A 17371-nucleotide genomic window follows, 5' to 3' on the forward strand; every position below is an offset into this window, starting at 1 on the left:
CAATTCTTTGGTCAAGCCAATCTTTTTTTTCCATTAAGTCCTACATGACATCCCCTGTATTTAGAAGGAGCAATTCTCAGTTTCTGTTCTGATACAAAATTTTCTTTCCTTTCTTTTTTTCCTTTTTTTCTTTTCTTTCTTTCTTTCTTTCTTTCTTTCTTTCTTTTTCTTTTTTTTTTTTTTTTTTTTTTTTTCCAGTAGGGATTGACACAGACTAAAAGGGTTCTGGATTTGGCTGAAGTAATCTACTCTCTCACACCAACTTGTCATGACTTGTATAGGAGGTTGAACAGGAGAATAGCTAAAAAATAAAGTGTGAATTCTGTGTATATGTTGTGTCTAGGGCAATTGGTGGGGGCAGGGAGAAATGGTAACAGAAGTCATATGGCATGGAGTGACCCCTGTGCTCCTGAAAGAGAATTCGCTTTGCCTGAGGGAAGGTGGCAAGTTGAGCCAATTACAGCAAGAGGTTCCCCGATGAAGGCTGAGGGTAGGGGAGCAGGTACACTGAGCCAAAGGCACTAAAGTGGTACCTGCTCAATCACTCTGGTAGGAGGCAACATGGGAGAAGGAAGGGCCCTGGATATGAGATGGAAGATCTAGCTCGGTAAACTCCACAACACGTTTGAGTAGGTCAAACGATACCATAGTAACAATGAATAAACTACATTCTCCCCCTCTGTTCCCAAGAGATTGTTGGACCTCCATGACCCCGTGGGAACTGAGGCAACTGGGGAAGATCAGCAGAGATCATTAATAGAGACAGAAGCCCACCTTGGACATTAGAAGCTATTGGCCTTGTAAACAGTAGAGGTGAGTGCCAATATATCTCTGGATGCATATAAGACACCTCTGAGGGATTCCCAGAAATGCATTAAGGGTGGGAATAGCTTTAAGAGATTGAATTAAAACAGGTATGAAGCAGAGACTTTGAGTTATCTGGATTCACGTATAAATATGAATGTGACCTTACTGAATTTGTCATTATAATTATTTGAAACATACAAAGGAATATTTGCAATATTAATATGAGTTTGAATCGTGATTTAAATTTTGATGACCCACTACCCATATCAAAAACTAACACTATGGGGCACCTGGGTGGCTCAGTCAGTTGAGCATCTGACTCTTGGTTTCGGCTCAGGTCATGATCTCTCAGTTCGCAAGACGGAGTTCTGCGTCAGGCTCTACGCTGACAACACAGAGCCTGTTTGGGATTCTCTCTCTCCTTCTCTTTCTGGCCCTTCCCTGCTTCATGCATGCATGTGCACTCTCTCTTACTCATAAAATAAATAAACTAAATAATAGATTATTCCTTGGAAGTATATTACATATTAAAAAAACCTAACATTATGGATTACTGCAGCCAAGTCATAATTAGATTGGTAATGACTTGTATAATCTAAACACATGTTTTTGATTCAATGATAAAATGAAAAAGACTGGTCTCCACTCTCTACTTTTGGTTATTAACAGTAACACATTTTTAGATAAGTAAACTTATTTTTTGATTAAAAAAACTCTAACATTAATAATACCATGGAATATATTACTTCCCCTATCCGGTCCCTCTCTCCTCTCCTTAGTTAACAATTACCTTGGATTTTGCATTGACATTATCATCCCTTTGCTTTTTGAATGTTGTTCCTATATATTGGTTGCATTCCTGAGCAATGTAATTTTTAGTTGTTCTTATATTTGAACTTTATAAAAATAGTATCAAATAGTCTTTAGTGGTCTGTGGCTTACTTTTTTAACTCAACATTATGTTTCAAAGATTCGCCCATGCTGTTTATCTATCCATCATATTTGGATTGTTTGAATAATTGATGTTATTCTATCCATCATATTTGGATTGCTCTGGTTATGTTTTTAAAAACAATTTTTATATGATCGCTCTTTTGCATGTGTCTTTTTGCACATATGTAAGTATTTATTTGGAGTGGAAATTCTAGGATTTTGGCTATATACATGTGCAAATTTATAAGAAAATGTCAAACTATCTAATTAATAATACCAATTTTTTCTCTCTGAAAATGATTAGGTTTTTATGCTCCAAATCCTACCAGGTATGGCATTGTCAGAATTTAATTTTTACCAATATTATAGGTATAAAATGGTTTCTTATTGTGACCAGATGTGCATTTCCATGAATATTAATAAACTCGTGTATATTTTTATATTTGTGTTGCTTTTCCTGGTGAGTCATCTATCAGCAAATACAAATCTACAGGAAGATTTTGTTTTCTTCAAGAGACAACACAGACTGGTCTCCTATGAATGGTGTTTTTTGTCCTACTAAAAGAAATTCCCCCTACTCTGATAAGGAGTATCTACCTCCTTCTTAAGGATGCTCCTATTATGTAGGTTTCCCCTTAATTCATGTGGGCTACCTGCTCCACTGTGGAGAGTGATGCCAGACTCAGACAGATTTTCTTCTGGTAGCAAACCTCTCCCTTTCGTGGTGTCTGAAGTTCATCTCACCACACCATGTTGCTAAACCTATGGTGTGGAAAATGTGAAGCCGGTAGAACTCGGCCTCAGCACCCCTCGCCTTCCTTTCCTGGGCACCTTTGTCTCTTAACCACATCCTTTCTCCACAGTGCTCCCGAACTACCCATTCTCCCCACACACGTTCTTGTGGCTCCTCTGGTCAAAAGAATAGATGATTAAAATTTAGAAGAAAGTCAGCCCGTTAGGGCTTTTTCACTTCCCAAAGAGAAGCACAAGAATAGCTGTTTCAAGGAGCAATCTCTAAATGATAAAATGATAACATTTCAGGCACTGCATCCCCAAGGAACTCTCCTCAATCACACTACTCGGTTTGTTGCTCCATATGTCAATTAGGAAGACCAGATGTGCTGACAGAAGGGCTAGATCCTGGAGTCTGAGCTACACTGGATCTTGCCAGCCGCCGTAGGAAATCTCCTCCTTCTTGCCTCTTACCTCCAGCCCACCCATCCAAGGAACCTCAGATTCAATTCCAACTAACATGTAAAGTGCACCCATTGCATATTATGTGCTTTCACTCATCTTTTCTCATCTTTTCCCACACTTTTTTTATGTTCTGGAGAGAAGGTGGCTGAACATCTCGAGGTTGGTTGACTTGGAGAAAGCCACATAACTAGTAAGGACTGCAGCGAGGGCTCATCCTAAACTCAGCACTGGAACTTTCTCCGTATCTTATAGTTATAGAAATGTACATTTGTCCCTTAGTCTGGAAGGGCTTGCTAATAAAACCATCTAGGTCTTGAGCTATGTTTTCTTTTGACCAATTTTTCAAAAAGAAAATCTCTTAAAGTTTCCCACTTGCAACGGTTATGACATCTTACTTCTAAGCTCATCATTCCAAGCAGGGAAGACCCTAGAATGTTCCTGCTACCATTCTGATCTTTAAAAGGGGTCACAGGTTCTCAATGGCTTTGCTTCTTCTCTTTTCATATGACCCTTTGAGTCATAGGAAGCTCTTCTCATACCACATATTCTAGTTGAGTGATTCCCAACCATGGTTCCATAGACTGATTGCATAAGAATCCCTGTAGAATTGTTCTTAAAAATACAGATTACCAGGTCCCCTCCTAAAGGCCCTGACACAGTAGGCCTGGGTGGTTTTAATGTACAGCCAGTCTGGGAGCTCTTGGACTGGTTGAAGTGTCCCGTCACTATGTTGGAGACTGGAAGTTTGGCTCTCGCATTACTACCACTCCCTGGGGCTCAGTGTGCTTACTTGTGAGCTGGGAATGAATACTTCTTGTCCTTATACACCCACTGAGGTAATTTATGGAGCAGATTATGTCATGGGTATTAACACACATGGTGGAAATGCTTTACAAGTAAGAGCTTATTTCTGTTCTTCTGCTCAATAGGCATTGCCAAGAGAGCAGCTCAAGCATGTATCAATTCAATATTTAATATCTATCAAGTTTTTATGCAGGCAGGTAAAGATGAGGTGACTCCTTCCTCCTAAGGAGCAGAGAATAATCTCCTTAAGATCTCCTAGCTGATCTGCTTGTCAGTCCCTAGTCGGTTGGCCCACTTCCAACTCTCAAACCTTATGGCTCACTCTTTCAGCTTTAATCCCACTTTAACCACAGAGGAAGAGCTTCCTTTGCCTTCAGGGAGATGTCTTCTGAGTTCCTTTGTCTGTAGGTCTTGCTCAATCGGCCTCCGGGATCCTCACTCTCCTTTCAGTGCTTAGACTACTCTGCTTCTTCTCAACTTTGAAGGTGCATTACAAGGGTCTGTAGAATTTGTCATAAAAACAGCTTCTCAGGTGCTGCCTCCCATGATTTTGACCGCTAGGGCTGAGGTCATGCCCAGAAAGTTGCAGTTAACAAGCACTCCAGGGAATTCTGTGCAGATGATCTAAGGAGCACACTTTCGGAAATACTATGCTGCATCTTCTGTGTTCCCATGAAGTCAATATGCATTCATTTTGACTCACCAACGTGGGATTTGTGGCATTTCGACAGGATTGGCCTGAGGATGGCCTTTTTCACCGGGAAAAAAGTTTAGCTAAGCACTGTAGAGCCTTGCTATTCAACTTGTGGTCTGCAGACCAACAGCCTCTTCCTACCTGAAAGCTTGTCACCCACGCAGAATCCCAGGCCCCATCCCAGACCTTCTGAATCAGCATCTGCATTTTAGCCAGACCCAGGGTGATGCATGTGCTCATAAACGTGACAGAAACACAGCTGTACTGCCAGAACATGGGTTTGGAATGAAACTAACTTGGGTTTTATTCTGTGTACCATCATTTATCCATTCTATGTACTCGCTTAGTGGCTTCACCACTTTGTCTTTTTTCTTAATGAGTGAAATGGAAATAATAGAAACCACAAACATTGATTTAATCCTCATTATAATCTTGAAGGTATATTGTCTCAGAGAAATCCTGACAGAAAATAATATTTCATACATGTTTGTTTCTTAACACTTTCTACCTTTAAGTAGTAGTGTCTAGAATTTATATTGGATATATGGGAATTCATTAAGAAAAGAAATTGTTTAAACGCTACAGGTGGACAATTCAGATATGCGGAATTATACAGAGAAGTCCTTGAGTGATCTGAAGAACTGTCTGAGAAGAGCAAGCCACAGATATTTTTGTGGGGTGAAAAGAAAGAAAAATGAGAATATGCAAGAAAAAAACATGGGGGATGGGCATCGAGGAGGATTGAGTTTTCCTGCCCCACCAGGATTAGGCAGTGTGGAATTGGAGGCTGAGAGAGGAGCCCAGGCAGCCAACAACGACAGCTTGCCCATGACTTTCTGGAAGGTGGCTGAGAGGTGGCAGTTTTGCTGCAGTTGAATCATGAGAGCATTTTTCACCCAAAGCCAAGTCTCAGCATGGGCAGAGTCAGGGTAAGACCTGACAAAGTGGCGAGCTTCACATTTTTATGATAATAGAGTTTATCTTATAATTTAGATATTTCCAAGAGTGCCCAGAAAAGGGGAATTTGTATCCAACGACAGGTCAATGAAGCTAATTACTCAATTCATGAAAAATTGCACTGATAAAGCTGCTTCAGTTGTGTTATCTCTATGACTTGTTACCGGGGCATAGTGGAGGGAGAGCTTCCATTTCTATAACTCACACTCCCCATTGATTTCATTTCTCACTCTGCTGCTCAGAGAGAGTGGCCCTCAGTGAGGTGGACCAGGTGCTCCCCTCCAGCTTCTCATCAGGGGATTCCACCTGCCTGTGGTCTCCTGCTGCTCCTACTATTCTGATCTAGGTCAGGCATTCTGTGTTCTTGGCTGAAAAAGACACCTCATTCTTTTAATTAGATCCCTCTAGAAAACGTCAAAGGAGATGCATCTTTAGTTGCTGTCAAACACTGATTGTAGAGAATGATACAATCACTCTGTTCAAAAATGAATCCAACTGAACAGTGGCCATTTCTATTTGGTGGCTCTGGAATGTAAGATGACATTGTGTCATATAACAGACATATTTTAATTTCAGGGGGGAGGGTTAATTTTGATATTTCACGTTGTACCTTTTAATAGGATGTGTTTTTCACTCTTTGGAGAGCAGTACATGAAACATCCAAAGGGTGTTGATATCACTGTGGCTTCCATCATACTCATGATCATAGTCATCTTTATCATTGTGAGAGAGACTATTTATTGAGCATCAGGCACTTGGCCAGGAACTTTTGCATATAAAATTTAAAGTTGAACATTAAGCATTATCTCCTGATAAACCCTTCAGGGTAAATACTTGCAAAATGGTGCTGTGGGTGTAAGTAAATAATTTAACCTGCCATTAGAAAAATGAATATAGATCTACTGAATCTTGGAGGATGTCTGCCAAACCTAATGATTTTGAATCCTAAGCCATTCTTTTTGACCATAATCAGATAATAATGCAAGTTATATATGGGTGCCATTTGTATGTCATCATAATAAAAATATCGGAGACAGAAAAGAATGTATATGTTCTTCAGAATATAAAAGAATATGTGCCTATTCTCAACTGCAACTAAAAATAGGATCCTTGGCTGAAACAACTTCTTACTGGACATGTCTCTGGAGGCAAGGGAAGCAAAACCAAAAATGGATGATTGGGACTTCAGCAAGATAAAAAGCTTTTGCACAGTGAAGGAAACAGTCAATACAACTAAAAGGCAACCAACAGAATGGGAGAAGATATTTCCAAATGACATATTGGATAAAATCTATAAAGAACTTATCAAACTCAACACCCAAAAAACAAATAATCTAGTGAAGAAATGGACAGAAGACATGGATAGACATTTTTCCAAAGAAGACATCCAGATGGCTGACACATAAAAAGATGCTAAACATCACTTATCATCAGAGAAATAAAAATCAAACCCCCAATGAGGTACCATCTCACACCTGTCAGAATGGCTAAAAGTAACAACTCAGGAAACAATGGATGTTGGCCAGGATGCAGAGAAAGGGGAACAGGAGACACTTTTGCACTGTTGGTGGGAATGCAAACTGGTACAACCACTCTGGAAAATAGTATGTAGTTTCCTCAAAAAACTTAGAAAAAGAACTAACCTATGACCCAGAACTTGCACTGGTAGGTATTTATCCAAAGGATACAAAAATGCTGGTTTGAAGGGGCACATGCACCCCAATGTTCATAACAGTGCTGCCAACAAAGTCAAATAATGGAAAGAGCCCAAATGTCCATCAACTGATGACTGGATAAAGAAGATGTGGTGTATATATACAATGCAAAATGGAATATTACTCAGGCAATGAAAAAGAATGAAATCTTGTCATTTGCAACAATGTGGATAGAACTAGAGGGTATTATGCTAAGCAAAATAAGTCAGTCAGAGAAAGACAAATATCATATGACTTCATGTCTGTGGAATTTAAGAAACACAACAGATGGATGAACAGAGGGGAAGGGAAGGAAAAATAAGATAAAAACAGTGAGGGAGGCAAATCCTAAGAGACTTTTAAATGCAGATAACAAACAGAGGGTTGCTGGAGGGAAGTGAGTGGGAGATGGGCTCAATGGGTGACAGGCATTAAGGAGGGCACTTGTTTAGATGAACACTGGGTATTCTATATAAGTGATGAATCACTGGGTTCTACTCCTGAAACCAATACTACACTGCATGTTAACTAACTTGAATTCAAATAAATAAATAAATAAATAAATAAATAAATAAATAAACAAGCAATCCAATAATTAAGATATAAGTTAAAAAGAACCAGGGCCAGAAGCAACTCTGTTTCCCACTGCCAAGAATTATTGTTAATCTGTCACAGCTGTTTCCACTAACCCTGACCATCACCTTGTTGTTAAGGAACAAGCTCAGTGAAGACATCAATAACCTGGGTCAGAGTAGCTTCACCCGTGATACACCAAGTCAGAGGCTGGGAAAAGATCAATAGAGACCAGCAGCAGGTTACTGAATCATTTTCAGACAGATTGCTTCTCAAGGTGATAAGGAAGTATTACAGTGGTCAAGCATATCCAAATCATACTTAAAGACTTTTTGCTCCTTAAATTAAATATTAGCTTAAGACACACCAGATTGCCCTTTTGCTCATGAAGCAACCTGGCATGAGAGCTTGGAGGGAGAAGGAGGCATCCAACAAACTACTTAGCTTATGGTTTCGAGGGCAGAGAGGAAATGTCCTTTAAAAAGGGGAAAAAATTACACGAGGCCTACAGAAGTAGATCTAACAAGTTAGTGAAGAGAAAGGCTCAACAGAATGTCAACATTCTGGGGACAGAAAATCTTCATTATGCATATGTTAAAATTTAAACTTTTTTTAAAAGTTTATTTATTTATTTTGAGAGACAGAGAGAGAGAGAGAGAGAGAGAGAGAGTGAGGCATGAGCAGGGGAGGGGCAGTGAAAGAGAGGGAGAGGGAGAAAGAACCCAAGCAGGCTCTGAGCTGGCACCGAGCCGGCTGTGGGGTTTGAATCCATGAACTTTGAGATCATGACCTAACCGCAATCAAGAGTCAGATGCTTAAACAACTGAACCACCCAAGTGCCCCTAAAATTTAAACTTCTTGATCACTCGTGTTATCTATAAACCAAAAAAGATAAGGGACTTGGATCTACAAAGTTCCTAAGTTTTGCCTGGATTATGAAGTTGAGGAAACGGATCTCCTAGATATCAGATGAGATCTGGTTTCTAAGAGTTTACCAGATTCATGGATAATTCCCCTAGTCTGCCTTTATTCTCAATTCTAAGTAAGCCCAGTCTTTCCAGAAGTATATCTTATATGTGAGTGTTTGGGAAGGGATGGTGGTTTTCTAATAAAGTTGAAATTTACTATTGTTCTGGGTTGACTTTACTGAATTCCTTTCTAAATTCTGTTTCATCTGCCACATTACCAAGCTGGCCTGTTTTTATCCAACTTACGGACAATACTTTTCAAACCAGTAATTGAAGGAGTGATAGCAAAATATTCTAATAGACATAGAATGTTCCCCAATCCAGTCAAATTTTTAATCCTCAATACGAACCCTGGTCCACTCATGCGCACAGATCAACGTGAGGGCTGCTATGCCAAGATTGCACTGTGGGAAAGATGAGTACCTTTGGTCATTTCAAGATGCCATTCCTTGAAACAACTGGTGTGGCATTCAGCCAAAGTGACTCCATCTACCAAAGTGTTAACCATTCAGCAAAACCAAATCATGGACGACCATCACTTCATTCTGCAAGGACTCCACGTAGAAGCTTGTAAATGTTCATCTAAGATATCTTCAGAACTGTGAGATGCATGGCATATGCATCTGATATCAAGGATCGCTTTTTCTGATGGCAAAGTTGCAACAGAATATTGAAACAAAGCGCCTTTACCTTCTTGGAGAACTGAACTAGCACCAGAAGGAAAACACTTTGCAAAACATTCCCCTTTGGCATGAGCTGGAGGGCTTAATTGACATTTCCTTTATGCTTACATTTTTTAAACTTGCATTTCCTTTAATCTTTAATATGAGGGTTGGCCAGTCTACCCTAACTCCAAAAATGTTTCTCTCTATAGCCTAGGATTAAAAAAAAGTTGCCTGTGTCATAATATTTAAGGAAACAAGTTTTTTAGAGCTTAAGTGTTATAATAACATGTAATGTTAAACTCCCTTTTGAAAAAGTTAGCACATAACAACTTTGAGATTTCATCCAGATACGTTTCAAGAGAGGCATCATAATCACTGGAAAATATGTGCTCTAGGAAGTCAACTGGACGTAAAAGAAGATAATCACTGTGCATGTTGAGACACTGAACTTGAACTAAAATTATAGCTGCTTAATGGATAATCTGATTTGCATCTCTAATCCAATCCATTCAAACCTAGATAGTTTGTCCTTCTGTTACTAAGTCAGAACTCACTTATACCCACAGTTACAGGGTGTTTCTTTTTCTTTTTTTAAAAAAAGTAATTTTTTTAAGTTTACTTATTTATTTATTTAGTGAGAGAGAGAGAGAGGCAGAGAGAGAGGGAGAGAGAGAGAATCCCTAGCAAGCTCCACACTGCCAGCGCAGGGTCGGATGCAGGGCTCAAACTCACGAACCATGAGATCATGATCTGAGCCAAAATCAAGAGGTGGATGCTTAACTGACTGAGCCCCCCAGCTGCCCCTACAGGGTGTTTCTTGAAGTGCTGCTTCTGACTGCGCTTTTAGCCTCTGGGATCATTTTGTTTCTCTTCTATTTTCCTGGATTAAACCTGAATACTTCTTTCCCTCCCTGCCCTGTAAGCTTGCTCTGCCATGTGGCAATGTGTGCCTGACCGCTTCATTTCGCTTCTCTCTGAGAGGCAGCCTCTCTCATCTCTATACACTACAGCCTGTGGTCAGATGCATCAGAACTCCCCACAGATGCCCCCAGTTTGGGGGTCCAGGATCTGACTTTGTGTAAGTCTAGTCCTATGTGCAGTGTTGGGGTTGGTCTGGCAGAGGGAAATTGTTCCACTCAGCTAAAAGATGCAAAAGGAACCTTGAAGAAATCTATTGGGGGAGACCTGCCATTGCCATTGTTGGAGGACTGAGCATCACACTGGAACCCTGACTGTAGGGTGGAGGGCATATTCAGGCAGAGAAAACCACATTTGAGAACATGCCCACATGGGAAAAAGAATTGCATGTTAACATGGTTGGTGTGGGAGATTTAAATTAAAAAAACTTTTTTTTAATGTTTATTCATCTTTGGGAGTGGGAAGGGGCAGGAGCAGAGAGAGAGGGTGACACAGAATCTGAAGTAGGTTCCAGGCTCCTAGCTGTCAGCAGAGAGTCCAACGTGGGGCTTGAACTGACGAACCACAAGATGATGACCTGAGCCAAAGTCAGACGCTTTAACAGACTGAGCCACCCAGGTGCCCCAGTGTGGAGGGTTTACACGATGGAAGTGGGTTGGAGTCGAGGAGAAGACTAGGAAAGTAGTAGCAGATGGTGAGTGATCTCCTAAGCTATGCAAAGGGGTTTGACTTGACCTTGTACGTGTTGGGAATACCATGTATAAGGGTGGCAAGATCAGAATCAAATATATTTCCTGGTAAAATCTGAGGAGGGTATAATGAACCTTCCAGAGATCTCAGTGATTAAAGTGACTTTACAGGAATATAAATGTCACAATTCAAAGCAGCTATGAAGTTAGTACCTCCCAGGCCCTCTCCTGCCAATAATGGCAAAAATATCTACATTTAATTTTCAAAATGCAACTGCTCTCCAAATCATTGTTTGAGTTTTGCCAGTATGTGCCCTGATGGTCACACTAGACTCTCTTCTGTCCACTTGACTCCTATTTCTATCCCAGCTCTCCTTTTCGTGCTACCTCTCACTGCAGCTTCTCTAAATAGCTTTAAAGCTGTGACCTTTAAAATAAGCACTTAAAAGTCCTGCTGTGATTTACATTCTGAGCATGAGCCAGCTGTTTTTACCTAGACATGCTGTGGGTATGAAAAATTGCTGGAACAATTTAGGATAGAACTCTCTATTTCCAATCGGTAGCAAATGACGATCGGTGAATTATACTTTTTATCTTCAGTGTGTTTCCATTTCTTACAATTCTTACTGTGTCAGAAAAAAAATCAGAATTCGCTCCTGCTGCATGTTGATGCACTTCCTGAAAGGTTATTAGCCAAGCCAGTCATACTCTCAGAAAGATGATATGGTCCAACATATTCTCAAAACTTACAGTTTGAATTTATTTTTCCTTTGCTCCCTTCCAAGCTATTAGTTTACTGGCAGTCAAAACAACAACAACAACAACAACAAAAACACTGGACCCGTTGAGCTATCAACTATTATGTTGGAACCAGCATCATTTTCGCTTTCATAAAGGCCAGCTAGAAATGTTCAGCAGAATTATCAACGTAGCAGTGTTTTGCCTTTTATAAATGACTGGAAACAGTTGGAAGTCCTAACCAAGGAATTTTTGGACTCGACGAGGTAAGGAATTATGATTTCATCTTATTTTGAAACTGATTATCCCAAACTAACTTCCAGGTCGTATCAGAGATTTCAAAGAAAATGGAATATGTTTTACATAAGATTAGGCAATTGGCTTTAGTCAAATAATCCTGTATAATTGCTGGTTACATCTCCTGAAACACATGGTCCTTGTTACTGAAAGAAAGTATTAGCCTTTAGTAGAGTCTCTGATTATTGTTACTCTTATTACTCTTAGTGTAGTGAGGGCTCTAAGGGGTGTGTGTGTGTGTGTGTGTGTGTGTGTGTGTGTGTAAATAAGAAGGGTGTCCTACATAGAACCCTGACATGACACAAGAGGTGAAGACAGGCTTCCTATGATTTTATTCATAAATGGAGTCCTTGAGTCTTAGGGCAGAGAAGATGGCTGTGTACATCCAATCTGACAGTAGGGCTTATAGGCGAGAACTGTGACAAGAGACATAGTCTCCCATATCATGTCCCCTTAGCTGAGCAGAAAAATTGCCCTTAGCTCGGTGAGAACTTGGCTTTGAGCTCTGTCCAGGGGCAATGGTAGGAGAAAAAAAAGATGTTGGGTATGACGGGTGATGGTTACAACACACATTATTCTTTCTCTCATGTTAAACTTTGTTCCACGGTTTTTGGAAGAATCTGGAAGGGTGACTCTGATTAAGGAGTTGGCACACAATAGGGATGGGCTAAGATAGAATGGCCTTTGCTTGGAGTTCTATAGTAAAGAGGAACAGTAGAGGTTGGCACTTCTTTGATTTCAACTGGAGCAGTGTAGACACAAACAGGAAAGACAAAAAGGACTGTGAGGAACCAACCCCATTCTTAATTTTATCTCTAATTCCCTACTTTGAAATTGATTTAGCATCCCTGCCTGCAGGTTCACTATCCTTTCTCATTCAATCTGTCCTATGACATGAACTCCTCACTTCCGCTCTTAATCCTTATTCATCAGTGAAACACCCTTTATTTCTCCTGACCCCAAAACTTGGAATCATCTTTCTTTCCTCCCCTAAAACTCTTTATACCCATGAAACAATATATCTTTAAATCATTCTGACAATAATTCTTTTTTTTATTTCCATTTTTATTTCAATTCTAGTGAGTAATATATAGTGTAATACTGGAGTAGAATTCAGTGATTCATAGCTTACATACAACACCCAGTGCTCATTACAAGCAACCCTCAGTGTGTTCTTTATCATTGAGTCTCTTATGGTTGGTTTCCCTCTATTTTTTCTTCCTTCCCCTATGTTCATCTGTTGTTTCTTAAATGCCTCATATGAGTGAAATCATATGGTATTTGTCTTTCTCTGACTTACTTATTTCACCTCTAGTTCCATCCATGTTGTTGCATCTTTATCCTTTCATCAGTCAATGGACATTTGGGCTCTTTCCATAATTTGATGATTATTGATAGTGCTGCTATTAACATCGAGGTGCATGTGCCCCTTTGAATCAGTATTTTTATACCCTTTGGGTAAATACCTAGTAGTAAAATTGCTGGGTCATTGGGTGGTTCTATTTCCAAGTTTTTGAGGAACCTCCACACTATTTTCTAGAGCGGCTGCACCAGTTTGCATTCCCACAAACAGCGTAAGAGGTTCCCCTTTATGTGCATCCTCACCGATACCTGTTGTTTCTTGTGTTGTTAGTTTTAGCCATTCTGACAAGTGTGAGGTGGTACCTCATTATGGCTTTGATTTGTTTTTCTCTGATGATAAGTGTTGCTGAGCATCATTTTATGTGTCTGTTAGCCATCTGGATGTCTTCTTTGCAAAAATGTCTATTCATGTCTTCTGCCCATTTCTTCACTGGATTATTTATTTTGGGGGCATCGAGTTTGATAAGTTCTTTACAGATTTGGACACGAATCCTTTATTAGATGTCATTTGCAAATATCTTCTCCCATTCTACAGGTTGCCTTTTAGTTTTGTTGTTTGTTTCCTTTGCTGTGCAGAAGTTTTTATTTTGATGAGGTCCCAAGAGTTCATTTTTGCTTTTGTTTCCCTTGCCTTTGGAGACGTGTCTAGTAAGAAGTTGCCATGACCAGTGTCAAAGAGGTTGCTGCCTGTGTTCCCCTGTAGGATTTTGATGGTTTCCTGTCTGCCAATTATTCTTAAAATGGGTCAATGTCTTGTTCTTTGTTGCCACTGAACAGCCATAATTGGTGCACATGTCACTAATGCTTCCACATATCCCTCTGCAGTTCAGAAATTTCGTGTGCTTCCCCATCACCTGAGCAGTCAAGTCCAGTCTCATGTCCCCATCAGGGCTGGTGGACCCTACTTCCAAAACGGTGAAATTCTCACCTTTCTCAGTAAATACCCTCAACTCTGGCCAAAGTCTATGCAGATCACATGCAGTTCCTCATCAACACCATTGCTTAGCTAATTCCTATAACAGGCAAGTCTTCTTCCTCTTCCTAGTATCAGCCTTGTTATTTTCTACCATCATATAAAGTCTATTTTAATTCTCTCCATATTGCTAAAGTGATCCTTAGTAACTTTTGCTGCCCAAAGTAACTTTTGCAACCTTGAATAGCTCTGAGCTACACATTGGCTCATAGTGGGCATTTAATAAGCATTTGAATTAAATTACATTTTGCCATATTAATCTCAATCTCCTTCATGTGTGAAAGTATTGTCCTTTAAACTGTAGTAAAAGGTCTTTGAATTTAATAAATACTTGCCAAATTGAATTGACTGGCTCATAGGTTGGAAATAATTTTAATTTTTAAACATGTGCTTAGGCATAGTCTATCAAAAGCGGCCATTTAAACACAAAGGAAATTTAAGCAACATTTCTCTTCCACAGGAGTTTGGGTGAGAGGTGGAGAATTGATGTGATTATTCTTTTTCCCTTTTGGGTACACGCTATTCTCTTAGGAGTCAGGACGATCTCTGTCATTTTTATCTTTCAACAGTATTATTAAGCACATATTCTGATACACAGCACTGTGTGGGAAGACAGCTGAAATGGTCTCTATTTTCTGGACTTCTACATTTTTGTTAAGAAAAGAGTAATAGAACAACGCAAGACTTTGCTCCAAAATGGGTGATTTTGGCAGTATGCTAGAAAACTGCACAGGAGAGAATTATCAACGGGTACAAAACAATCAGAGGGAGCCTTGCAGGAAAGCGGGGTACTAGAAATAAACCTTGAATCAAGGGGTAGGATTTTAATGGGGAGGGTTACTTCCCTATGAGAATTGATGCAAGTGAGTTATTCTCTGTTTCTCCATATCCCCTTCTATAAAATGAGGGGCTTGGGTAAGATTATTTCCAGAGCTACTTTTAGGGATCCAAGGTAGGGAAGGGAGAGGGGTCATGGTGGAGGAGGGATGGCAAAATCAGTGGCTGAGCAAGACAGCAGTGAAGTGGTGAGGGTTAGCAAAAATCTTTGGGTTACATTAGATCTCGAAGAGGTAGATAGCATGTGCCAGGGGTTCAGGATATTCCGGGCAAATCATTAAAAGTGGGGCTCTGTGACTTCTCTTGGTCAGGTATAGCTCGTGATACCAAAATCCTGAGGGTCTTGAAGCTTGGAGTTGTAGATATATGTGTATGTTAAGGGGAAAGAAGAAAATTCTCCTGGTTAGACCGTAAAACTCGTTTTGAAGAAAAGAGTGAAATAAGATCACGCTAGCTACATTTCAAATGCTCAGCAGCCACATGTGGCCAGTGGCTCCCATATTGGATAATGCAGATGTAGAACACTGCCATCATTGCAGAAAATTCTATTGAACATGCTGTGCTCTAGGTCTCCTGGAGAGTTCATTCCAAGCCCCAGAATAAGGTCAGAAAAGAGAAACACTCACCTTCCCCAAGCTATCTCGGGTTTTATGACACTACCAATATTTCCAGAACACCTCAAAAAATGTTGCCAAATTATTTTGAAGTTAATTCATTCCAATTCAAGTCAATTATAACAAAAAAAGTCACACTCCATTTTTTTTCTGTGAAGAGCAAATATTTCTTGTTCACATCTTCTCAGAAGAGCTATTTGAGCAGGTCTGAAAATAGAACCTGTTTAGAGCATGCAGGCTTGTTTGTTCTACCGATTACACCGCTAGCACAGTTTGGAGACAGCAATACGCAGTTGGCTCCTTGGTGCTGCTCAGGTGTTGTTTCATTGTCCGGAACCCCTTTGACATCTCTCCCTTCGGATCTTCCGCCTTTTTTATTTAGACTTTCTGGTACCTCCCAAAGAGTGGAATCTAAGGTCAGCTGGTGGATAAACAGTAAGTATATCCTTATACAGGAGACACAATCATGTGAATGGCAAGTTGGCATGTTGACAGGACACTTCCCAACTGGCTTTAGTTCATTATAAAAAAAAAAATAGTAATCACTTTTAGTACTAAACTTCCTCTCCGTGTCATGTCACAATTAGGGGAAGGAGTTTCACAGTAGAATTAAACAAATAACAATTCTTCATGTCCAAAGGGCCTAGAGAGGGTCTTTTGGGGGATGAACCTTGGACCCAGCAGGACATGAAGTGCAACAGTAAACAGGTGAGGGAGATGAAGATACTCCTGAGGACTGGAGATGAAAGTAATAATGCAGAGTGTGGCTCATAACCTCCCATCCCCCTCGGGTAGCTGCCATCTCCCTCTTTCTGCTAACCCTCAGCAGATTGCTGCTATGTCACAATGCAGGGACACACACCTTTAGCCACAGAAAATACTTTCTGTGGTATTCCATTTGGCTCATTATAGAACAGAGGACAGAATGAGTCATGTGGCTTGGTTTTCCCCTTCCCTGCCTTGCCTTAGTACAGCCTCTTTGAGCTTTAAGGTACTTCCCTCCACCATGAATATACACAGCAATAAAATTTTCCTCAATGCACTAAATGAGGCACCAAAGATACTAAGATAAATAATATGTGGTCTCTGCCCTTGAGGAGTTCAGAGACCCTAGAGGGTTGTAAAGTATACGGCATGAATGTCACCACTTTCACCTCCCTTCCTGTAACCCACAGTGTTAACATGTCACCCATTCATATAAATACCAATTGAGTGTCTACTGTGTATTCACACTGAGCCAGGCACTAGAGATATCAAAATGTGTAAATCAAGTAAGGCCCCTTGCCCTTATGAAGTCTGCATTGAACATTCTTCTGTTGAGCTCAAATGTGGCCTGAGAATCCTTCTCAACACAGTGCTCTGGATAGTACCACTGATTCCTTAGATAAGTAGAGAAGACAATCCAATGTCTAAGCCATAATCTGGCAAGAGAGACAGATTCATGCATAAAATAATGTCATGCTGAGTGACAAACACTAGAGAAGAAGTGCACATTGAGCTGTATGGGAGGGGTGCCTGAGTGGCTCCGTCTGTTAAGTGTCTGATTCTTGATCTCTGCTCAGGTCATAATCTCATGGTTCATGAGTTTGAGCCCCATGTCAAGCTCTGAACTGAGAGCACAGAGCCTGCTCGGCATTCTTTCTGCTTCCCT

The 17371-nt window shown here is 40.2% G+C and overlaps 1 long non-coding RNA gene across 2 annotated transcripts in view; it reads left to right on the forward strand.

The window, feature by feature from the left end:
- LOC123606681 overlaps positions 1 to 17371 on the forward strand; it is a 75514-nt gene that overhangs the window by 36942 nt on the left and 21201 nt on the right. Inside the window, exon 1 of one of the 2 annotated variants that reach the window (XR_006716433.1) lies at positions 11493 to 11903. The exons of the other annotated variant lie outside the window; for it this stretch is intronic. This is a non-coding gene — a long non-coding RNA (uncharacterized LOC123606681). Of the gene's footprint in view, positions 1 to 11492; positions 11904 to 17371 lie in introns of those variants that run through there. 2 annotated transcript variants of the gene reach the window in all.

The sequence above is a fragment of the Leopardus geoffroyi genome, chromosome A2, assembly GCF_018350155.1.
Source record: "Leopardus geoffroyi isolate Oge1 chromosome A2, O.geoffroyi_Oge1_pat1.0, whole genome shotgun sequence".
NCBI classification, from domain to species: Eukaryota; Metazoa; Chordata; class Mammalia; order Carnivora; family Felidae; genus Leopardus; species Leopardus geoffroyi.